Here is a 21,908-nt window from a genome sequence, read left to right on the forward strand (position 1 = left end):
AAAATGTGTCAGGCAGTGCCGAGTGAGGACATACTGCAAGGCAAGCATTACATGAGATGGCAATATAATCAATCAAAATGACAGCCAGTCCACCCAGGGACCTAAACAGGAGCTGTGACAAGCTCTGTTTGGCCTCCTGTCCCCTCCTGTGCAGACTGAGCCTTAATAATGAAAAGAAGAGGTGACCTAGAGCAAAGTTGTTGTCTCAGTTACAGATGAACAGATAAACACAGACACACAAAGAGAAACACCGATCATCTGACTGACAGTCGCTGCACACGATCTGACAGGGCGATGGCTACCATGGCAACCACTGCAAATCCACTATTTCTGTGTGTCCCAGGAGTGAGACAAGAGAACGGGCATTCCTGACTCCTCGTGACGCTCAATGCGGCTACAATCACCTCGCTGTCCATAAGGCTTAATTAGCTGATTCGGGAGCAAAAGAATGATGCTGGTAATTGCAGAGCGAAGTACAGGCACACCCCAGTGGCAATTACACACAGTGGGCAGGCAACAAAACCCGCCTTAATTAGATCATTACCGAAGACAGAGGTAGAATGGGGGAAAATGGAGCAGGGACAAGAGAGAGAAGAAAAACAAATGCTTCAAAATGACAGATAGGTTTGACAAGATGGGATTAGCAGGGTAAATGTGGGGGGGCGAAAAGAACTGCTATAGTTTTCCCAAATTAGACATTCTTCCTGACCTTCCCTAATGTGGAAGTTACAGGACTTTTATTTAAAGTTTCCTCTTTTAATTAAAGTCATTCCTAATGTGTGTGTGTGTTTAATGAAGGTCTCAGAGCGACAGAAGGATCGTGTTACATTAAGCAGTGTACTGTGGATGATTAGCATAAATGATAAGACATAACAATCAGTCTATAGTGTTAAATGCATATGTTTCTAAATTGCATGCACTGTTATTTCAGCATAACTAGAAGATTACCCAGGTTAGACTAGTAATTAAATACTGAAAGCCCACGGTGACACTGATGATGCACAATACACACTGGATTACAGTCATAATGAGTATGAGCTGAAAGCTCCAAAAGGCTATGCTAATCCAAATTGAAAGTATCTGCTAGAGGCCACGCGAAGCTAAAAGCAGGCCACGGGTGTGAGTGTTCAAAACTGTTTGTGTGTATCAGCACCAATTTAGCCACTCTCTTTGTCAGTGTTTATTTTTGTGTGTGTGTGTGTGTGTTTGCTAGCTCTGCCTTCACCATGTAGGTTCACGTGTGTGTCAGGTTGAGTCACTGTGTTTGAATACTCCGTGTCTCTCAGACGCACGTAACCCCCTTAAAGGACGTGCCGCAGTCTCTTGACACCAATCCTATAAGTGTGACAGCTGGTCGAGAGGCAGCGATGGTGATAATGCGAAGAGTAATGACAGTACAGTAAATAAGCCCGTACTGACAGCTGTGGGTTTTCATATGTCATCAGTATAGAAACCCCAACCACACTAAGATAACTGTTCTTTTTTTTTCTTTTGCACAGACCACGAGATCAACACCAACATTTATTTATTCATTGAGTTTTTTTTAAATGTGTTTTTTTACTTTATGCGAGGGCATCAAATGCGTGTACCCTGGCTGTCACCCTTGCCAGATTATACACACAGCACCGACTCAGGGATTCACACATGCACATCAGGCAAACACACATACAATTACTGGTGACTTAACCTACCAAGAAGCATTAATTGAATGTCATGGGTCATTACACTGGAGTGCCTGTGTACTGGAGATTGAATTAGTCGGATACACTGACACACAGCAGGACTGGATAGAAGACAGAACAGCAGGAAATGAGATTGGAGAGAGCGAGAGGGAGGCAAGAGGTGGGCGGATGGGAGAGGGAGAAAAGTGGGCGGGAAAGTGAAAAAGAGGCAGAGACGGGAGTGGCAGATGTACTCGTATCTCGTGCAAGCAGAGCGGTTTCGCTCTCATTTTTCCCGCTCTCCCGGCTGTCCCAGCATCCCTTCTCTCATTTTCTGTCTCAAACTTTATCTCATAAAAAAGAAATTACCCATGAATTCACTACAATCTCTCATATACTCTGAAGCATTGTGCACTGACTGCAGCTGGCACTTCAAACACAAGTGTTCATCAGCTGTGTGAAAGTGACATTAAAGAAACTGCACGCAGCAGCAGATTAAAGAATAACAGGCAGGCTGAGCAACAGTAACACAGGTCCCAAGGTCTTATCACAGGACCGACATGCATGGAAACAGCTATCTCTGTTTACCCTTGTACTGCCCTGAGAATCCGAGCAGGAGCGTCCAGCTTAATGTGCCAACTCTCAGCCCGAGATAAAAACACATTTGAGGAGGAGCACATGTGCAGAGAAACACAGGGATACGCATAAAGATGTGAATATGCAAACTACAGCTGGTAAAAGCTTATGACAGCACAAGACTGCCAGAGTGCAGTTTCAACAAGTATAAAGTCGGAGGTAGAAACCCATGGTGGGGACAGCCAGAGCTGAATTTGCAGCCATATTTGGATGCCACTTTAATTACTCTGGTATAATCACAGCTCACTTCACTTTAGCTTGATAACTGGCATCGTTGTCTCACTGAGACTCCTCTCTGCTGGATGTTTTAGCCTCTGCAGTCAGCCAGTGTTCACCTCGCTGCTATGAGAGCTGTCATCAGGTTTGTGACTTTTTCAGTTGGTCCCAAAAGGTTGATTCTGTTCATTTGGACGTAGCGTTTTCAATGGGAGAAACATTTCGTCACTCATCCAAGTGACTTCTTCAGTCTCAGCTGACTGCAGGTTTCCCCAATCTTATAAACAGTACATTTGCACAATAACTGAAGCAAGCACCACTGAATGAACAATGGGCTGAGGGGTCAGTTCCTTGATCATTAATATGCAAATTATCATGACCATTAATCAACAACCACTGATCATTGATCAAAGACCAGAATCAACTTTTGGGGATTTACATATGGATGATTGAGCATGCATCAAGACATTTTTTTTGGGGGGGTGTCAATCTGATGTGCTCATCTGTGTCACATTACAGATGCATCCCCTTTGATACAAATGTGAGTGAAGGACGCAGCTGACGGTACAATTAGTTCAATCTCGTGAATTGCAGGTGCAGATAACAGTTTTTGCATAATGACTTTGTTGCTACTGTGCAACAAAGTGTGAAAACTGGTAAAATTTACCGACAAGTCAACTGGGAACTGGAAAGTTTAGGCTCACGCAGCACAAAGAATGCTGTTAGCATCCAGAATACAAGGAGTGAATTGGGGGGACATTTATCTGATATTGCAGAGCTTAGTCTGTCTGTGTTCTGCAGAAACAGATCAATCTCTCTCTGCTCTACAAGAGCTATTTGAGTAGAGTCTGGGCCATCCCACCCCAGTCTAAGATTATCTCTGTCTATGTATAGTGCATTACAAGAATAAGGTCCTGCTGTATTACATCTTCTGGTCCAATTTATCATTAATTTACTTCACCCCAGACCTTTGGGTCTATTCTAGTTCATCTTCAGTCCTAATCCTGTATGATCCAGTCAAGTTTAGTCTAACAGCGTCTGCATTCATCAGGGGCCAGATTGTTCCCCTTGTGCTAAACAACATCTGGCTTTCAACTCCAGAGAGAAAATGAGAGAGGGAACTTCTGTCTATGGGCTTCATTAAACAGTGGCAAAATTTTCCCACAGGGTTGCAGTGAGCAAGCTATTATAGGTCAGTTAAAAGTGACGTTTTTTTCTGTGGAAGAACTGCAAATTCAGGATATGGCCTTTATTGGACGGTTTAATAAGAATCCGTCTTTGAAAAGAGCATGAATTTTAATGTAGCCGTAATAATCAGATGTCTGTACAATACTGAGTTCACTAGTTACCTCCAGTTGTTGGCTGGTTATCAGCAAAGTCCTTACAACGACTCTCTTATCAGTTATTCACAGAATGAAGGGAAAAAAAAACATCTTTCTAAGCTCAAGGCCAACAATAGAAATTGGTCCTTATATAAAAAGACCAAAAGGCACAAAGCAATGTTTTTTTTATGCACTTGCCAGTTTTAGGACGCCACACAAAGAACTTTGTTTAAAAAGGAATACTGCAGACCCCAAGTATTGTACTGATGATTCACAAAGACCATTCAGGAGAACTCCGAGCTTTCTGACTTGCCAAATATTTCTGCCTTGCTGTTTTCTAACATGCAAGTAAAGTAAAAATAAATTCCAAGGAGTCTTAGTCTTAATATATCTGATCATGAGGTTTCCTGAAAACCACACAAATTGCTTAACTTACACTCTAATAAAGTTATTTCAGAAAAAAATAGAAACTGTGGGGAAGTGGCACTGCGTGGATATTCACTTAGCAAAAACCGTGGTTGTCATTTTCACACTGAGATTTCAGTGGGTAACTGTGCAGTGGTTTAAACAATTTATAACAATGAAATAAATACACACTGCACGTCAACAAGACAAAGCTTTAAGATTTAGTTCACCATTCAGCAATAAATGCGTCTACTCTACAATGCAACACAATAAATCTTGTCTTTACCTCCACCAAGGGTGTTATGTTTTTGCGAGTGTGCATACCTGCATGTCATTGTGTCTGTAAACACAATAGCTCAAAAAGTTTTGTATGAATTCTTTTTTGCCTGTCCCATTCAGCACTGGAGCAGTCAGAATTATTGTCTGAAGGCCAAGAAAAATGCTGAGCAGATTTATTTTCCCAAGTGGATCCATCAGATCCAGGCCCCAGATATAGATGCCCCCCAGATCATGAGAGCCCATGGAGGACCACTGGAGGGGCAGCAGCACCACCCTCCTAGAAAAGAGCTGAGGAGAGCCCCTAACGGTGGGGTCACCCAGCAGCCACGTTGCAGAAGCCACAGAGGGCTGCGGCGACGTGCCCGTAGGCTCCGCCAGCAACCTGCTACGCTAGAGCAGACCGAGGGCCCTCCACTCTCTGGAAGGGGCCCGACTGAACCATGGGCGCCAGGCACCGCCCCCAGACTCAGGACATATTTGCTAGCATCCCAGACCCCGACCAGACAGCCAACTCACTCTCCCAGCCCAGGGGTGAACAGAGGTGTGAAGACCCCATACCGCTCTCCGCCCGCTCATATGTGGTGTTTTGTATGAATTCTGATTAAAAAAAACTTTGTAGAGGGGTAGCGTGGGGTCATGTTAAATAAAAATCCATTAGAATTTGCCTTTCATCCACCGAAGTCTTCAAGGTCAGTTTAATGATTTATTGATCAAAAATGGACAAAAAGCCTTATGACTTAGAGAGTCTGATAAGTGTGGTGTGTATTGTCAACATATAGAAAGTACCATATAAAGATTTAAAATATTGTGTAACATTTGACCTCTGACCTCTCCTTCAAAGTCAGTAAATAGATCTGAAGGTCTTGTTGCTATACAGACCTGTTTAAAACTATGTTTCTTACTTCCAGTGTTTGTACTGACTACAAATGGGCATATAAGGAATAATATATGGAGATTCTTCTTCAAGGTCAAATAAAGTCAAACCTTTCTGAAATATCTGTTATCTTTAAAACTATGCTTAAAATCTACTGCCTTTGTTTGTATTAGAAGCATTTAGGACATGAGATTAGTATATCGGGATTGTAAATATCAGCGTTTCCATGCCAGATTTGACCTCTGGCCTAATTTTTACATTTCACATGTGCCTATTACATCACGTATTTTAAAATGAGTTTCAACAGAGAAAATAACAAAAGCCTGCACATTTAAAGAAAGGAAAAAGGACATTCAGTAGAACTGCCATGGACACAGCTCCACTCATATGTAACCCTTTGTAAATGTAATGAATGTTTTCCAGATACTGTAGCCCATCTGTCCACTGAGGCAATATGTCCTGCTTAAGTAATTACATCTGCCCTGTAATAGTTGGTAATAAATGTTATTAAGGCCCTCAAACAAATTTTCCATTTTTACTCAGTCTTATGACACCAGTCTACAACATAATTAGCTGTTTTCAAATACAGAATGGGTGAGGGGCTGACAGAGTAAGTGCAGTGTTTTATCAGTAATAGCGTGGACACGACCTCGTGCAACCACCCCTGTCCTGCTTCTGTGCTGTCTGTCAAAGGACAGATAACGCTTACGCCACGCCTTCGCTGCAACTGCCTTTTATCTCTTCTATCTCTGCATCTCTTCTGTCTCTTATTGCATGAGCTCTGTATGCCTCCATAGACATAGTGAAAGGAGCTTGTCTTTTCCTCACGTTCTGTAGTGGCATTCCAAAAATGAGGAACAGCTGCAGGCTTTCATTAGCGATAAAGGAGGTGCTGTACCATCTATTATTCATTCTAGTTTGAGATACGTTAGCGTTATGGTTACTTCCCCTCATGGATGTTAATAACAGTGGTGAAGCTAATTAGCATTTGGGCCATCTGACTATTGATGTGTCAACAGTCGGTGAAACGATGCTGACAAAAAAGGGTAGAAACTAGAGAGACATGCAGAAAACAGAATAAATCTGTGACATCTGTCAGAAAGACAGATGGGATTAGGAATGTCTAAGGTTATGCAGTCTGGATTTGAAAGGCTTAGATGGTCAAAGATAAAAAGGAGGGAAACATGACAAACAGCAGAGACTCAGTTACACAGCCGTGAAGTTACGTCCTCTTTGACAGGTAAAAGCAAGTCTTTCTCAAACTCGCACACATACAGAATGTATGCGTAACATGCATAAACTACGGAAGTGACAGCGTAAGCGGTCTGAGATGTGTTTCTGTGAGTGTTAACATGAGTTTAAAAAAAAACAGGGTCCCCTTGCTCATTAATTATGGCTTTCTACTTACACAGAAACACAGAAGGCACGCGCACGCACAAACACACACAAGTAAACACACATACAGATTTGCATAAAAACAGGAAACTAACAAAGTAAAGCAATCATGAAGTAAGTGATCTGTGCACAGAAGCACATGGAAACGTGCATGCAAGCACATAATTCTGCCAGAGAGGACGGCTTGAAGCCAGCAGAATATAAGTGCAGGAAAGCAATTCAGCTTGGTACAGCAGCACATTCTGCAGAACAAGCAGGAGGTCTGTGCAAAGAAATCAACACTTATAAATTCACACTCTATCGCTCTTAGCATAGCATGAGGCAAAACTTCCAGCTTTGCTTCCCTTTGCATGTACGGAAAAAAACACACATAAGTTGAGTATGTCATCTCTTATTTTACTGTGTTTGTTTTAATGCATTATTGTGCGCTGCCTCTTACATCCCCAGCAAATATATCGCTGCCAAAGCTGTGTGGGGGAGTGTGAACATTGTCCGACCAGAACAATACTACCCTCTCTCCATTACACTCGTGCACATCCTGTACATACACCCCTTTCCCTTTTCCACACTTTCTTTCTCACACATCCGAGGCTCCTGCACATGTGACCTATGTTCTAGACTGTAAAAATAGAGCGGGGAGGAAGGAGGAAGGTAAGGCGAACAGAAAAAAGTAGAGCAAACAACGGTGAATGATGGCAAATTGTTCATGAGACATGAAAGCTGAGGGGAAAAAATGAAGAGTGGCAAGAAAAACAGAGTTAATTCACAGGGGGAATTTTTTCTCTCACCTGCCATGTAGCTCTTCTCACCTCCTGTCCTTCCTGTTTCTGTGAATGTTACTGACCCTGTCTCTCTTAACATCAGCAGAGAAAAAACGAGAAAACAAACTGAAAAAGAGGAGGGGAGGATGGGTGGGAAAGAGGGGATGTGTTGGCATATGGTGCCAGAGGTAGAGAAGAGAAGAGAAGATCAGTTGTCTCAGTGTGATAGATTCACTAGCCTCCTTGGTGCAACCAACTGGCCCAGAAAAAAACAAAAATAACACCCTAATAGACAAATGGGCTCAACAGAAAACACACGAACAAAAACACATACAGACACACAAGTGTATGGTAATGAACCACCACAGCCTGTGTTAACAGCACAGCAACTTCCAAGCATGCATAGAAATGGAAGCTTATAAAGCTCATGATTTGAACAGAAAATAACAGAACAACAGAGGAGTCTTGTCTGGTTTTTAATTTATGCACCTCTTTTTAAGTACAAGTTTGTGTTCATTCATGCACCTACTGTTACATGTACATGCTTAGTTCTGGGCTGTGTGCATGTGCAGTAGTGTCTGTGTGTACTGCCTTTGGGCTAAAAGGTCTAACCCTGCAACGATCACACGCTGTGTAACACTGTAATATTTACTGGAGGACTCAAAATTACCACCCCCTCCACAGTGCTGCCACATGAGACTGGATCACACTACTTTCAAGGTGCTCCAGACTATCATATCTGTGAAATTTATCAAGTAAACCCCCAAGTTATCTCAGTCTGGCTCAATAACAGAAAGCAGTCTAATGAGTAAACCCAGCCTAGCCCGGTTGGCTCTATTAGTGTAAATGAGGTAAATAATTAACTGCCTTTAAATAGGCTAACTGCTCAGGCTAATGGGTCCTATCTCTTATCTCACTCCTGCACTGATTCCTCAGTCCAACAATGCTAATTCCTCTCTCCACGAGTGTGTGCAAACTTCTACTCGAGAGCTGCTCGACATCACAGCATGCAAAGAAAGAAAAAAATATCCAGCATGTCACATGAGCAGTGTTGGGCATAATGTGTGCAAAGTAATCAGATTACATTGTTTTTGTAACTCAGTAAAATAAGGTGACCTTTTACTGTGCACTTCTGTAACAATCAGCTGACTTCAGCTAGTATGGAGTGAGGAGGCTAAAGTGTGCACCTTCTCAGGAGTGGAGAAATCAATATTACTTTCCAGCTGAGCAGCCAAAGCTTGATTTTCAGCAGGTGACAAAAGCAGTGATGAGCAGTCAGGCTTGTAGCGGTGCGTTAAGCCTACCTGTACCTGTTTCTAAAATAGAGTCACAGTGGTCAAAACATTTTTCTGTGATCCACCTCAACTCTGCCGTTAGCTTGGTGATAAAACTTCAAAGCTAAAATGAAGCTCTTCTAGGTATCCTCATTAATTAAGCATCATCCATCATATTTATCATCAATTATATAAACTATTCATCATATATTACTTTCTTATTGCTTATTTTCTTATTATTAAGCACTTGGTGACAGTGGGAAGGAAAAAAGCCTGTTTTTTTAAACCTATTAAGGGTGTTGACTTGCACAAGGAACCTTTGTCAAACATGAACTCAGACAATATTCACAGTTTCTGTGGCTAAATCCCTCTCGATATATGTCTAACACACTGCACCCTATCAGCTCACATCCTTTCATCTAAAGCAGCGGACTGAAAGAGGGTGTGATGCAGCCTAGGGGGTTAAACTTCTCCCTTCCCAATCACATGAACCTCTCCTGTCAGGAGGTATCAGATCCCACCTCAGACCCTAAGGACTTCTCGAGGAATCACTCCTTCCCTGTCTTTTCATTATATGTTGCAGTGATGTTGTCTGTCCATCTTGGTTCCTCTTGTGTTAAAACAAAAGAAAAATGTAACTTTTAAGTGCAGGCAAAGTTTGTGGAGTGAGCTGTTGCCTCAAGAGAGGTTCAAATAACTTAATATTGCATTCATGCACAATTTAAGAGCAGCAGGAAATCAAGATGTGGCTATGTGCAGCACCCTCAGTAATGACTTTCACGTGGTTCATGCCCTTATCTTCATGTACAAGGTCTTAGATAATTAGACCCCAAAACCTTATAGTACATACTTGGGCTCCCTAAGGGGGGGCTTTCCATGATCAGCTGAGCATATTAATCTCTGGCTCTCTTCCACAGTGTGTTTTTGGTTCTGTCTTCTTCCTCTCACCTGCAACTTGTCGCGGCAGATGGCTGCTCCTCCCTGAGCCCGGAGCTTCCTGTTAAAATTGAGTTTTTTCTCCCCATTGTCACCAAGTGGTTGCTCATAGCATTTGATTGTTGTGGTTTTCTCTGTATTATATTAATGTCTTAACCTTAGAATATAAAGGTAACTTTTGTTATAATTTGCTACTGAAGTGATCTGAATTGAATTGAACTGTATGAACCATAATAACCATAGTAATTCAACTGGCCAACATTCACGAGTAGGGCATTTGTGACAAAGTCTTTTGTATATCAACAGTCTCGGTGTTCCAGCTGAGGTAAAAACACGCAGTTAAAATTTTAAAACAACACAAGGCAGCATTGTGTAAAGCCTGACACCCCAGGATTCTGCAAATGTATGTTTTTAAATACGTGTGGCTGTGTGTAAGTGTGAGAACATAAAAATGCTTTAACTGCTGCACTCCACTGTTCAGAATAACAGCTTCGAGTCATATACTGAATGTTTTCACAACGGTGGGAGTTACAAAGATAAAAAGTCTGCAAACAAAAGTATTTGTTACATGCAGCCTGTAGTTACAACTAATGTTTAGTGGTCACCACCAGGCACTGAATTCATAACTCACTATTACCTAAGACTCATGCAAGCCTTCAGCTCACCTCTGATTGGATCACAAAGTCAAATATTTTGACTTAGCATACATTTTTTTTCATCATCGCAGTTCTGGGAACAGCAATTAAAATATTTAGATTATACTGTTAGGAACATTCCTGCTAATCAGTTTAAATGTCTGCTATGTCTCGCAAAATAATTTTGTATAATATTGTTACAGTTTTAGCAAACTGGCAGCCTGGGCTTTATGCCAAGTCTTGCAACACACAATTATCCACGCAAGTGTCGTCTGCAGTATGTGTATGCGTGTGTCTGAGTGGGTTCAAGTGTGAAAAACCAAAAACTGTTTTTACTGGCAAAGCTCACAGTTCTCAAACCACTTCCAGAAGCTTTGAGCCTTCTGGAAATAAAAGTTTTCTTCTCAAAATAAACTAAAACGTCATTTACTCACAAAGTTTTCAGTTTTTATTCGTATACTGTGCTTTCGCACCAGGGTCTGGAAATATGAGTCAGTTTTATACATTAAACTGGGAAGATGACATGTAGGAAAATAGTTCATAGTCAAATTTCACAATTATGAAATGTAACTTGGCAGCAAAGTACGATTTATTAAAAACAAATTTCAGACTCATTTGTTTTGTTGGGGGAGTTTTCATCCAGTTAATCTTCCTTTTCACAAGGCCTTGCTTTCCTAATATATAATAAATATTATTTTGCATCTGTGAGTCATGGGTAGACTTGCATTATTCCACATTATTCAAGCAAGAACGATTTACAGTATTTAGCAAATATGTTGGCTCACCAGAACTTTCAAACTGATTTTAATTTATAGTCGCATCGCTTTTCCAGTGTTTGAAATGCATGTCGTGTGTATGCATAATTGAAGCCATACATCACTGCTTCAGTGTGCACACAGTCCGAAGGTCCGGTCCATATATAGTCTAGACTAACCTTGCAGCACCAGCTGATGATATTAAAGGCCGTGACCCCCACCAAAAAGAATGTGTGCTTTGTTTTCATTGTTCTTGTTTTCTCATTCTTTCATGGAAATCACACATGTAGACACAGACAAGAATAACACCCAAGATAAACACTTTGAGAAGTGCTGCTGGGAGATTCTACTAGCCCGCTTTTTAGCCCCCTACTTGTCATACACTCCTCAAATAAACTTAAAGGAACAGATAAAACACTAAAAATCAGACCTCTTATGCTGAAAACCTCTTATTTGAAAAAAATAAATAAATCATGCTCCATGATTTTTTAGGAATTAGAGGATGACACAACTCTTGATAGAAATGAACATTTTTAACCAACAGATGGCTGAATTCACCCTGAAAATCAAAATGAACAAAATTATGTGTCAGGCTAGTCCATTTTGTGGAAATTTAATTGCCGCAACTCAGTAGTTTGTTTGGCCCCCATGTGCTTGTATGCATGGCCACAATGTTGGGTCATGCTCCTCATGAGATTACTGATGATGTCCTGGGGGATCTCCTCCCAGATCTGGACCAGGGCATCAATGAGCTACCGGACAGTCCTACGTGTAACCGGGTGGCACTGAATGGATTGAAACATCATGTTTCAAAATAAATAAATATATAGGTTCTATTGGATTTCAGTCAGGCGAGCCGGGGGGCAATCAATGGTATCAATTCCTTCATCCTGCAGGAACTGCCTGCATACTCTCGTCACAAGAGGCTAGTTCCAGGAGGAATCCAGCATCCACTTCACCAGCGTAGTGTCTGACAATGGGTCCAAGGATTTCCTTCCGATATTTAATGGCAGTCAGGGTGCAGATGCCTATCCTGTAGACGTCTGTGTGTTCCTGTATGGATATGTTTCCCCGAACACAACACCAAACAAGTCACGCTCAATGATGTTACAGGCAGCATAATGGCAAATGCCATTCAGGCTCCATGGTGTCGGGCAAAGGGTCCACTAGATGACATCAGTCCCTGAGTCCACACTCATGAAGTTTGTTTCTGATTGTTTGGTCATAAACGTTAACATATTAACACTAGTGGCCTGCTGTGGTCATTTTTTATAGCTCATCCCGTTCCTCCTTGCACAAAGGAGCAGATACTGGTCCTGCTGATGAGTTACTACGGCCCTGTCCAGCTCTCCAAGTAACTGCCTGTTTCCCCAAATCTCCTCCATGCTCTTGAGACTGTGCTGAGAGACACAGCAAACCTTCTGGCAACGGCACATATTGATGTTCCATCCTGGAGGAATTGAACTACCTGAGCAACCTCTGCAGGGTCCAGGTATTGCATCATGCTACAAGTAGTGACATTGGCCCTAGCCAAATGCAAAACTAGTGAAAAACAGAAAAGATAAGCAGGGAAAACTTGTTAGTGGCCTCCTTGTTGCACCTGTTGTTAATTTCATTAACACCAAATTAGCTAAAACTGATTAACAACCCCCTCTGCTACTTTACTGACCAGATCTATATCCCAGAAGTTTAACTGACTCAATGCTCTACTTTAATGTTTCTGAACAGTATATTTTTGGCGAGCCTCTGTTACTTTGTGTATTCCAAGGAGGAGTGCAGAGAGGCAGCAAATGCTGAATTCATTAACGCTAAAAATGTCAAAATCTTGACAAAAATCATTCAAGAGTGAAATAAAGCACCACTCTTGACATTATGCCCACCGACTGAGCATTAAATCAGAATCTCTCCATCTATCTCACATCAAAAGACACAGACAAGAACACCAAGAGTGAGTGTAGCGTTGTACCTACAGGTAGGGATGCAACCACTGCAAATTAAGCAGCTGCAATAATGTAATCAGTTCCAGGCTGAATCCCCTTAATGCAGCTTGTTTTTAACTCTTATTAAAAAGTTGAAGCAATGCCTGGGCAAATTCTGTCTGTTCAAGAGTAGCAGCAAATGCTCATGACTAAGATGGTTTTAAAATAGGAAAAACAGTGAAACGAGCATCGAAATCATAATCAGAATACGTTAATAATGACCAGGACTTTCCACTCTAAACAAGTGTGTGTTTGTATTGCTGGGCTATGGTTAGCAGATAGACATCCTGAGGAAGGCCAGTTTCTGATAAGGCCATTAGGCAGGGAAAAGACTGTTTATATGTTGTAACAGAAATGACCACAGAGCGGACGTCACTGCTCAAGTGGAAACGATCTGAGCTATCTTGAACATTGTGTGTGTGAGAGAGACAGAGTGCTACAAAATGAAGACTGCAGATTAAAATCAATAACTATCACTCTTTTCTTGACTTTCCAATTAAATATGGTGAGATTGCAAAGAGAATACAAAAACTACCGACAGCCGCCAGTGCTACCCCTCAGCCTGCTGGTACACACACCCACGGTATCCCTTTCAAAAACCTACATTGCTTTGTTCTCACGTTATCGCATTCACAAGATTTTCAGAAAACTTACTCTGACTTTTAGGTCGAGGTCACTGCGATTCAAACTCATCCAAGATTTTTAGTAGATGTATCAATTTGAAAATCATAGATGACTTCCTTCTTGAGTTATTGCATTCACAAGATTTTCAGAAAGCTTGACCTCTGTTCTTGACCTTGAGGTCAAGCTCAGTGAGATTCAAACTTGCCTGAGATTTTCAGTAGATACACCTGTGGTATTAATTTGAAGCCAGTCGCTGCCCGCCCGGCGGGGTGACGACAATACCCCATCAGCCTTTTATGGCTGAGGAGTAAAACTGAAAAATACTGCATGCATTTCATGTAGATATGGTTGCTATGTTACTATGTCAGCAAACAGTGACAACAACAGGTTGAGTACTGAAAGCTGTCATTTGTAAAATAGTCCAGCTCTACATTTCTGTTATTTCAGATTCATTTAGATTTGCCAGATGCTTTTCCTTGTATGCTACGAGAGCACATTTCCATGGTTTGCCCATTTATTTTACGCTCTCACCAGAGCCTCAAAAGAGTTACAATCCACAATTTCTGCTAAATCAATAATCCTTTCTAGCTGTCCCGGAGAGACTTCATTAGAACAAATAAATTGGGGAAGCGTATGCACATGTACTGAGGTCGGACCAGTGCATATCAACTGCTTTTAACTGTTTCTCACTGTGAAATTTAAACAACTAAAATGAGCTGGGAAAAAGTGCAATACGGGCCGGCACCGAAACTTTATTTTTGGATTAAATTCACTTTAAAAGGCTTCCAATCCTTTTACTGTGTTACTTTAAGTGTAAGTGAGCATGAAAGCCTCATTTAAATTCATTTTATTATGCTTTCATTTGAATCAATGAAGCACAAATCACCTAAATCACTTCTTTTTTTATTTGTTTGCCATTCAATCCAATACACGATGTTAATCAGTTTATGAGCTCGCATGTTTCCATCAGCTCGCTCGCTATATGTCCAGTGTTCATCGATTTCCGAGGAGGCACTCTCCGGTGATTGCTGGCAACAGTGTAACTTCAGCATTAGTTTCTTGTCGAATGCCTCCCTGCCTTGAAAAAAAAACAACCTTGTGTCACTCTCTGACTTTTTGAGATGGTTTTCCGATTTGAAAGGTTGGAGAAAATCTGCATAAAAGTGTGAAAAAGGCAAAAAGAAAAAGCACAAACCGACAAAAAAAAAAGAGAGAAAGAAACACAGATTTATCATCGAGTGTGGGTGAAGTATGGCCGAGCAATAAGCTGATTGCTTCCCACAGACAGTCTCTTCTAAAGGCCTGAACTCTGCTGACCTGTGTGGGCGAAGGAATATACAAACTAAATTCTGCTTTCTAATATCACTAATTAGCATAACATAGAAGAAACCATATCTAAAGAGCACAAAGGGAGCATGGAGGAAGACCATTTATACAGTAGTTTATGTGTTTGTTTATCTGTGTTTCACTGTAGAAGCACAGTGTGTGTTGTTTTTCTCCTTCTTGGTATCTAGCCATAGGTATTCCTGCCCATGAATCAGCATCAAAGCCACAAAAACTTAAACAATAACCAGAACTGACAGGCGGTGTATCTGAACCTCCTGCCTATCACGGGAAAGGTGTAGGTTATGTATGAAAACACATGCAATGATATGAAAGCAGTTAAGACTGAACCTGCAGCAGAGATGAAAACAGTCTGTGCTGTAGACAATATTACACATGGTGATTGTATAACAGCAAATCAGTCTCAGTCTACATTTAGATTTATTTTCAGAAATAAATCAAAGCCTGTTTCAAGTCTTTCCATGTTGATTTTCACCACACTGTGAGATGGACAGAAACCAACAGATGCTGGGAAAGTAGGAAATCAATCTAGGAACATATGCTTTGGAAAATGCTTTGCAGTGATGTTATCAGCCTAAAAATACAGAATAATGACTCTGGAGTCTCAATTACAAAACAAAAATGCACACTTCCTAATGCCAAAAGAGCTCTGACCCATCCGGGGCACGGACGGCGGACCTCTGGGTTGTCTTGGTTTCAGCATTTCCAGCGGTGTGCTCAATTCAACCGGGATCAGGGGAGTTAAGAAGCCAGGTCAGGTCATGGTCATAGAGCCACTAATTTATGGCGTGGCAGGATGCACTCTCCGATTACGGCACTCATCATCATGCTGAAGCGGCATTCCTTGAATGCATGCCATTGCAATGGGGAATGTGTTAGGTCTGCATCAATATAAGTGGGTGGTGCATGAAAAAAGTCACAACCATATGAACGCCAGCAGCATGTTACATTGAAACAAGATGATTCACTTCACCTGTTAGTGCTTTAAATGTTGCAGAGATCTGGGAAATGATCTGGCAGGCTGATCTGCAGCAAGTCCTCCAAAGCAAATAGCAAAATATGTTGTTTGCCCATGCTGTCTAGAGCGGCACATTAAACCTAATTAGGCTTTTTTTGTCTTAGTCTGACACCCCTAATAATGGGACACAATTTCCCTGTGCCTTCCAAAACTGTTCTAAATCTATTTTTTTTACACTACAGTAAGGTTTGTGCAGAATGAGCTATACAGACTTGCTAAGCTGTTGCTCAGGTGAAAATTCTCCATCCACTTAACCCTCCTCCCAGTATGGCTATTGTTGCTGAATAAACAAATGCCCCTCTGCTTCCATTATAACAACTACTGCTGTAAGACTATTTTGTGACAACAAGATTTTTCTATTACATAAAAATTTCTAATAAAGCTTAAAAAAGCTTGCAAACTTGCCCCGAATAATGTTGCTCTCACTGAAATCCACAGAGATTAAAAGTAGGGTAAGTAATATGGCGATATGTATAAGTGATAAGTATGTTACATGAACCATGCCACACACCACAGCACCTACACTGTCCATCTGCAGCCGAGCACATCTGAGCTCACTCTGTGCCACACTGCACACGTAGAAAACAGCGGTGTTAGCCAGGAGGCTGCGTCAGCTCTCTCACCACATGCAATTTGTTGTTGAGTCTGATGGGAAGCTACACGGGGTTGCGAACTTGTCTGAACAGTTCCCAGGAATCTCCCCTTACATAAGTGAAAATGGGGTAGGGGGTATGTGGGTTATGTGTGGGTCGGAGGTGTGTTGATGCTAAAGGGGTTAAATCCATTCGTTTGGTCTTCTTTCTGTAAGAGTATCTATGACGTCCTAAGATTTTACAGATAGGACAACTAAACATTATGATCGCCATCAAAAGGCTTCAAGGTTTTGTACTTAATCGCACAGTAATGAGACCAAATGATTATAAAGACAAACATAATTTTGTACAACATATCTCACAGACTGCATCTCCTGCTCAGACCACTGAATAGTGCTCACACAAAGCAGAGCCATTTTTATCCGCCCTGAGGGAGTCCTTTGTGTGAATGTAATGTTTTCCTTTGAGTTAAAAAGGGAAAAACCATGAGATAGCGTGTACATAAATCTCTATAATTCAAACAAAATGTTCTATTTAAAAAAAAAACTGAGGCCACATGTTGGGATGACTTTGGGGATTTGCATAATTGCTGATAACAATGGGAGTAATTTCTTTGGGTAAATAAAATGTCTTTTGTGGGATTTTATTTCTGGTATGGTTCCAGTTACACACAAATGAAAACGTGAACTCGGGCATTTTACTCCCACTCGCTGTTTTTTTTAAATCGCTGAGAGGAGAGGAGAAAAAATACAAGAGCGTCAAAGGGGGGCAGTGCTGGTGACTAACCTCATTTTGAGCTTTCTACCATGTACTTCATGGGTTCACGGCTGGCTCATAGCCCTTTTTCGCGTGTCATACCCGCTCTCTTATCTTTCCTGACACTCTCCATGGTTCCCCATCTTAAAAAGCCCAAATGTCAGACTAATCTGGAAGATGAAGTGCAACCAAGAGGAGAGGTTTTTATTTATTGACATTGTTGAGAAACAGCTGCCAACAGCTATGAAACAGTGAGTCAGCGCCGAACCCTTCTATTTCTTTGACCTCATTCTTTCTCCACCTGTATTTCTTTTTATGCTTTTCTTCTCTTTTTGCATTACATGTATTGCCACATAGGGAAGCACACTACGTACAGCTGAACACTGCAGGCAGAAGGACTGCACAAAAAGCTACAGCAAGCTATTCTACACGAGTTGAGAACAAGGGCCACCACACAGCTGAGAAGACAGAAGTCATAATAGGCAAAGAACTTCTTAGGGGTGGAATGAAGATGATTAAAGCCATCCACTGCAGCCATTGTCAGGCTCCTTACTCTACGGTATGCCCCATTATGGTTCCCTTTCTTGTTCAAGACAACTTCGAAGCAGCATTTTGCCCAAAGCGTTACCACCAATCAGCAATACACTCACTTTTTTGGAGGAGTTTATGCAAGTGTCTTTATAGCCTTCAAAGTTTTCATATGCCGTAATCCTTCTCTGTAGACAAAGGGCTGCGTAGATGCACACAAAGAGCAGTTGATGAATCCTTAAGTTAGCAGCAGAGCTAACTTTAGCTAACCAGAAGTACCTTTCCTCCCAGACATTTACAGACATTTGGGGTCAATCTGTCTCTGCTAGATTGTAGTTTCAGATACATTAACACCTTTTGGAAGGCTTTAGTAGCATTTACAGTAGAGTATAGTAGTAGAGAGTAGGGTTGGGCGATATGTAAAAATTTTCCAACCGACAATTGTCAGTCCAATAATCGACGATGGGCGATACGCGCATGCACAGACTTTTTGATGGGTGGAGCAATGTAATCATGCACGGACTGATTTGGGCGTTTACAACACAGAAGTCCAAATATGGATGAACTAATTTCCCCAAAAAATTTGGGCTGTCAGCCTTAACGCGGTCATCACAATTACAATTTTTAACGCTTTTTTCGCTCAACCCATCTGGAGCGCAGAATGAACAAACTTTGGACAAACTGCCTGAAATGTGTTGACAGAGACATTTCAGGGATTTTGACTCAGTCTACGCTCCAGACGGGTTAACTGTTAATCGCGTTAGTCATGATGATGGCGCGTTAACGCTGACAGCACTAAAAAAATATATAAAGTTGCCCATTTGGGATGAAAGAGGTAAACCTAAGGATGTAACCAAAGCGGTGTGCCACTTGTGCAGACGTATAGTGCGAGCAAAGTACTCAAACACGACTAACTTGCATGAGCATGTACGTGTCCACCATCCGGCTGAGTATGCTAGGCTATCACCAGCTCTGCAGCTCCATCAACAAGCATTTGGGTGCACTCTGAGGAGGGGGCATTTGCTCGCAGATGAAAGAGGGTGCTGTTAAAACAGTGCTATTTTTTTTTCTGTTGACTGCTTTTATTAGTTCTATCATTATTAGCAAACTTACTCATGGGCAAATAAATAAATAAGTCGTAAAAACGATTGCCGATGGGCTCAGCCTATCGTCGATATATTCGTCCAATCGTCCAACCCTAGCAGAGAGTACATTTTCTCTACCTGTTTTCTATGGTGCTGAAGTGGCAGAGGAATCAGCTTCCACAGTTACTCACCCTCCACTGGTGTATCAACTACTCTACACCAGAAGTACACATTTATGGGACATGAGTTAATGGTGCAAGTGCTTCTTCACTGAACTTATTCTCGAGATCAAACTGAAACAGAGAGTGCAAACACAGTTCAAAGAGAACAGACATTCATCACAGCGCAGAGGGGAAATGAAACCACATACTAAACAGGGAAAGGAAGAAATAAAATGACAGACTGACAGGATGGAGATGAGGGGATGCTGATTATTGGCCGTGCCTGTAATGCACAGATTGGACTCATTTTGACAGCAGAGCTTTTAATTTTCTTCCCCCTCTCACTGCCAACTGAGATAATGGCAGGGTGACAGCATGGTATATTTGGTATTTTCCAGAGCATCTCAAAGGGACTTTTGAACACACTTTTTTTTAAATTAAATTATTAATTTCTGTGAGCGATGTGCTGCTTCTTTCTTAACTTTTGTCTTTCTAATCACGTCCGTGCAATCGCTTTAATTAACTAAAGTTTTTCTAAGTGCTTTTGATCTTGCGCTGTAAGCCCCTTCAGTGGGTTCTGACCAACCCTCATTCAGCCCTGCAGCAAAATATAGCAACTCAATTTTAAAATGCTGCACCATCCATCTGTCTGTCTCTGTGTTAGCTGCGTAAGACTGGCTGGATACTGGTTTTCAAAAAAAAAGAAGAAATTGCACACCACCATAAACCAAAACAAACAGCAGCTTGAGAACACGCAGTAAGTACACAAATAAGAGGAATACACTCACAGATGTGGAGGATCTGAGACACAGTCGAACAATGGGGACATCATTTCACCTCACAGTCCCCTGCAGCTGAATCCCAAAATATCATCAACCCCAAATCTATCAAAACAATGTGTCCTACAGGGGTACCTGCTTCTCTGTAGCTAAACCCCCGCTCAACTCGCCTCATTCTGTCTCTCCCTGTCTGATAGAAGCCGTCTATCTCTGCAGTACCATGGGGGCGAACTGGGATTCCTCTTAGTGACAAAAAAAAGAGGTTTTATCCCTTCTTAAATACATGCAGAAGGGTGGAGTGGAAGTGAGACACAATGCTGTAGTAAAGACATCTTATGTTTATTTGGAAAACTGCCAACACTCCCAGTTTTCCGATGCCAAAGCAAATATTTCACAGCAGATACGAGGGTCTGAGACAATGGCTCGCCATCTCTCCGGTCACGAACGGGCCAGCCTATCCTGTTAGATAAAGTTCACTACATGAAATGTGATCGGATAAAAGCAGATTTGTGAACTGTTAGGAACACGACAGACTCCAACAGATCCAGATGAAAATCCTGGGTGAAAATATTTTAAATTCCTTCCAGTTCTGTTCTGAGTGTCCCGCTGAAAAATAAGAAATGCAATATCAGAGCTATAACACATTCAGAGCACTACAGTGACTGAGACCGCACCCAACATGGCAGCTGTAAAATTTATTGGGAAATAATAACACCAATTAAACTGGGCTGAAAACAAACATGCTTTACTTGCTGTAACCATTCTGGTTCAGAAGAGCAATTCTAAAATCCTTTTCAGTGTAAAAAACTAAATGTCACTTCTTTGCCTTTAGCAAAAATGCATCCCACAGTTTATCTGATGCTGATGTCAGGCTTTAGCATTTTGTGCTGGATCACAATGGTTTCTTTCAAGGTTACAACTTTTTTACAATTTAATTTTTTTTTACTATCCCTCCACTGTTGTAAATCATGAGAATAAAAGGACCTGATTTCAAGCAAAAGGGCTTGTGTCAAGGCTGATTTGTGACAGAAGGATAGCAGCAAGAGTAAAAGAGAAGGTTTACTTTATGATAGTGAGACCTGCTACGATGTATGGTTTGGAGATGTTGATACTAACAAAAGGAGGCAGAGCTGGTGGTAGCATAGTTGTAGATAAAACGTTTCATTAGGAGTGACCAGGAGAAACAAGATTAGTAATGAGTATATCAGAGGGACAGCTCAGGCTGAGCAGGTTTGGAAACAACATTAGAGAGGGAAGGCCGAGATGGTTTTGACGTGTGCAGAGGAGGGATAAGTACTGTACAAAAGATGTTGCATATGGAGCTGCCAGGAACAAGGAAAAGAGGAAAACCACACAAAAGGTTCATGGATGTACTGAAGGAGGACATGAGGAGGGTTGGGGTGACAGAGGAAGTAGGAAGGGAGAGGGTGAAATGGAGGCAGACGATCTGCTGTGGCCACCCCTTAACCCTTTAAGACCTACCATAGAACCAAGTCCGCCAGAGCTTATAGTATATTTTTACATGCTGTGGAGCCATTTTTTGGAGCATTTCAAGTTGCTATACATAAATACAACCACTATAGCCCAAATTTTAATAATATGTCTGCATTAAGTGCATAGTAATTACATAAATTGCAAAAAAAGTGCAATAAACTACAAAAAAATTTAAAATCATTTTTGTTTTTTTAACATATATTTCTAGTTAGAGAAATTTAAGAGGCTTATCCCTCAAAACTGTAAATACAAAAAAGTTGCACAAACTAGTTTCCCACCAAAGGAAATTTATTTTAAGTGTCTTCATAGTTTTATTTTTGAGATACACCAATTTTCATATACTGCAGGAAAAATGAAAAAATATATTATAGTGCAAATTTGCAAAATAACAGCATATG

General features: G+C 41.3%; 1 protein-coding gene across 5 annotated transcripts in view; it reads right to left on the reverse strand.

Moving 5' to 3' along the window:
- The window catches only part of kank4 (KN motif and ankyrin repeat domains 4), a 78,380-nt gene that overhangs the window by 20,297 nt on the left and 36,175 nt on the right, over positions 1 to 21,908 (reverse strand). Inside the window, exon 1 of one of the 5 annotated variants that reach the window (XM_040013602.1) lies at positions 20,026 to 21,557. The exons of 3 other annotated variants lie outside the window; for them this stretch is intronic. The gene's annotated coding sequence lies outside the window, so the exon portion shown is untranslated. Of the gene's footprint in view, positions 1 to 7,576; positions 21,558 to 21,908 lie in introns of those variants that run through there. One more of the 5 variants, XM_040013600.1, reaches the window with a different exon arrangement.

Source organism: Simochromis diagramma, unplaced genomic scaffold (assembly GCF_900408965.1).
Source record: "Simochromis diagramma unplaced genomic scaffold, fSimDia1.1 OVJJ01000649.1, whole genome shotgun sequence".
Classification (NCBI taxonomy): Eukaryota; Metazoa; Chordata; class Actinopteri; order Cichliformes; family Cichlidae; genus Simochromis; species Simochromis diagramma.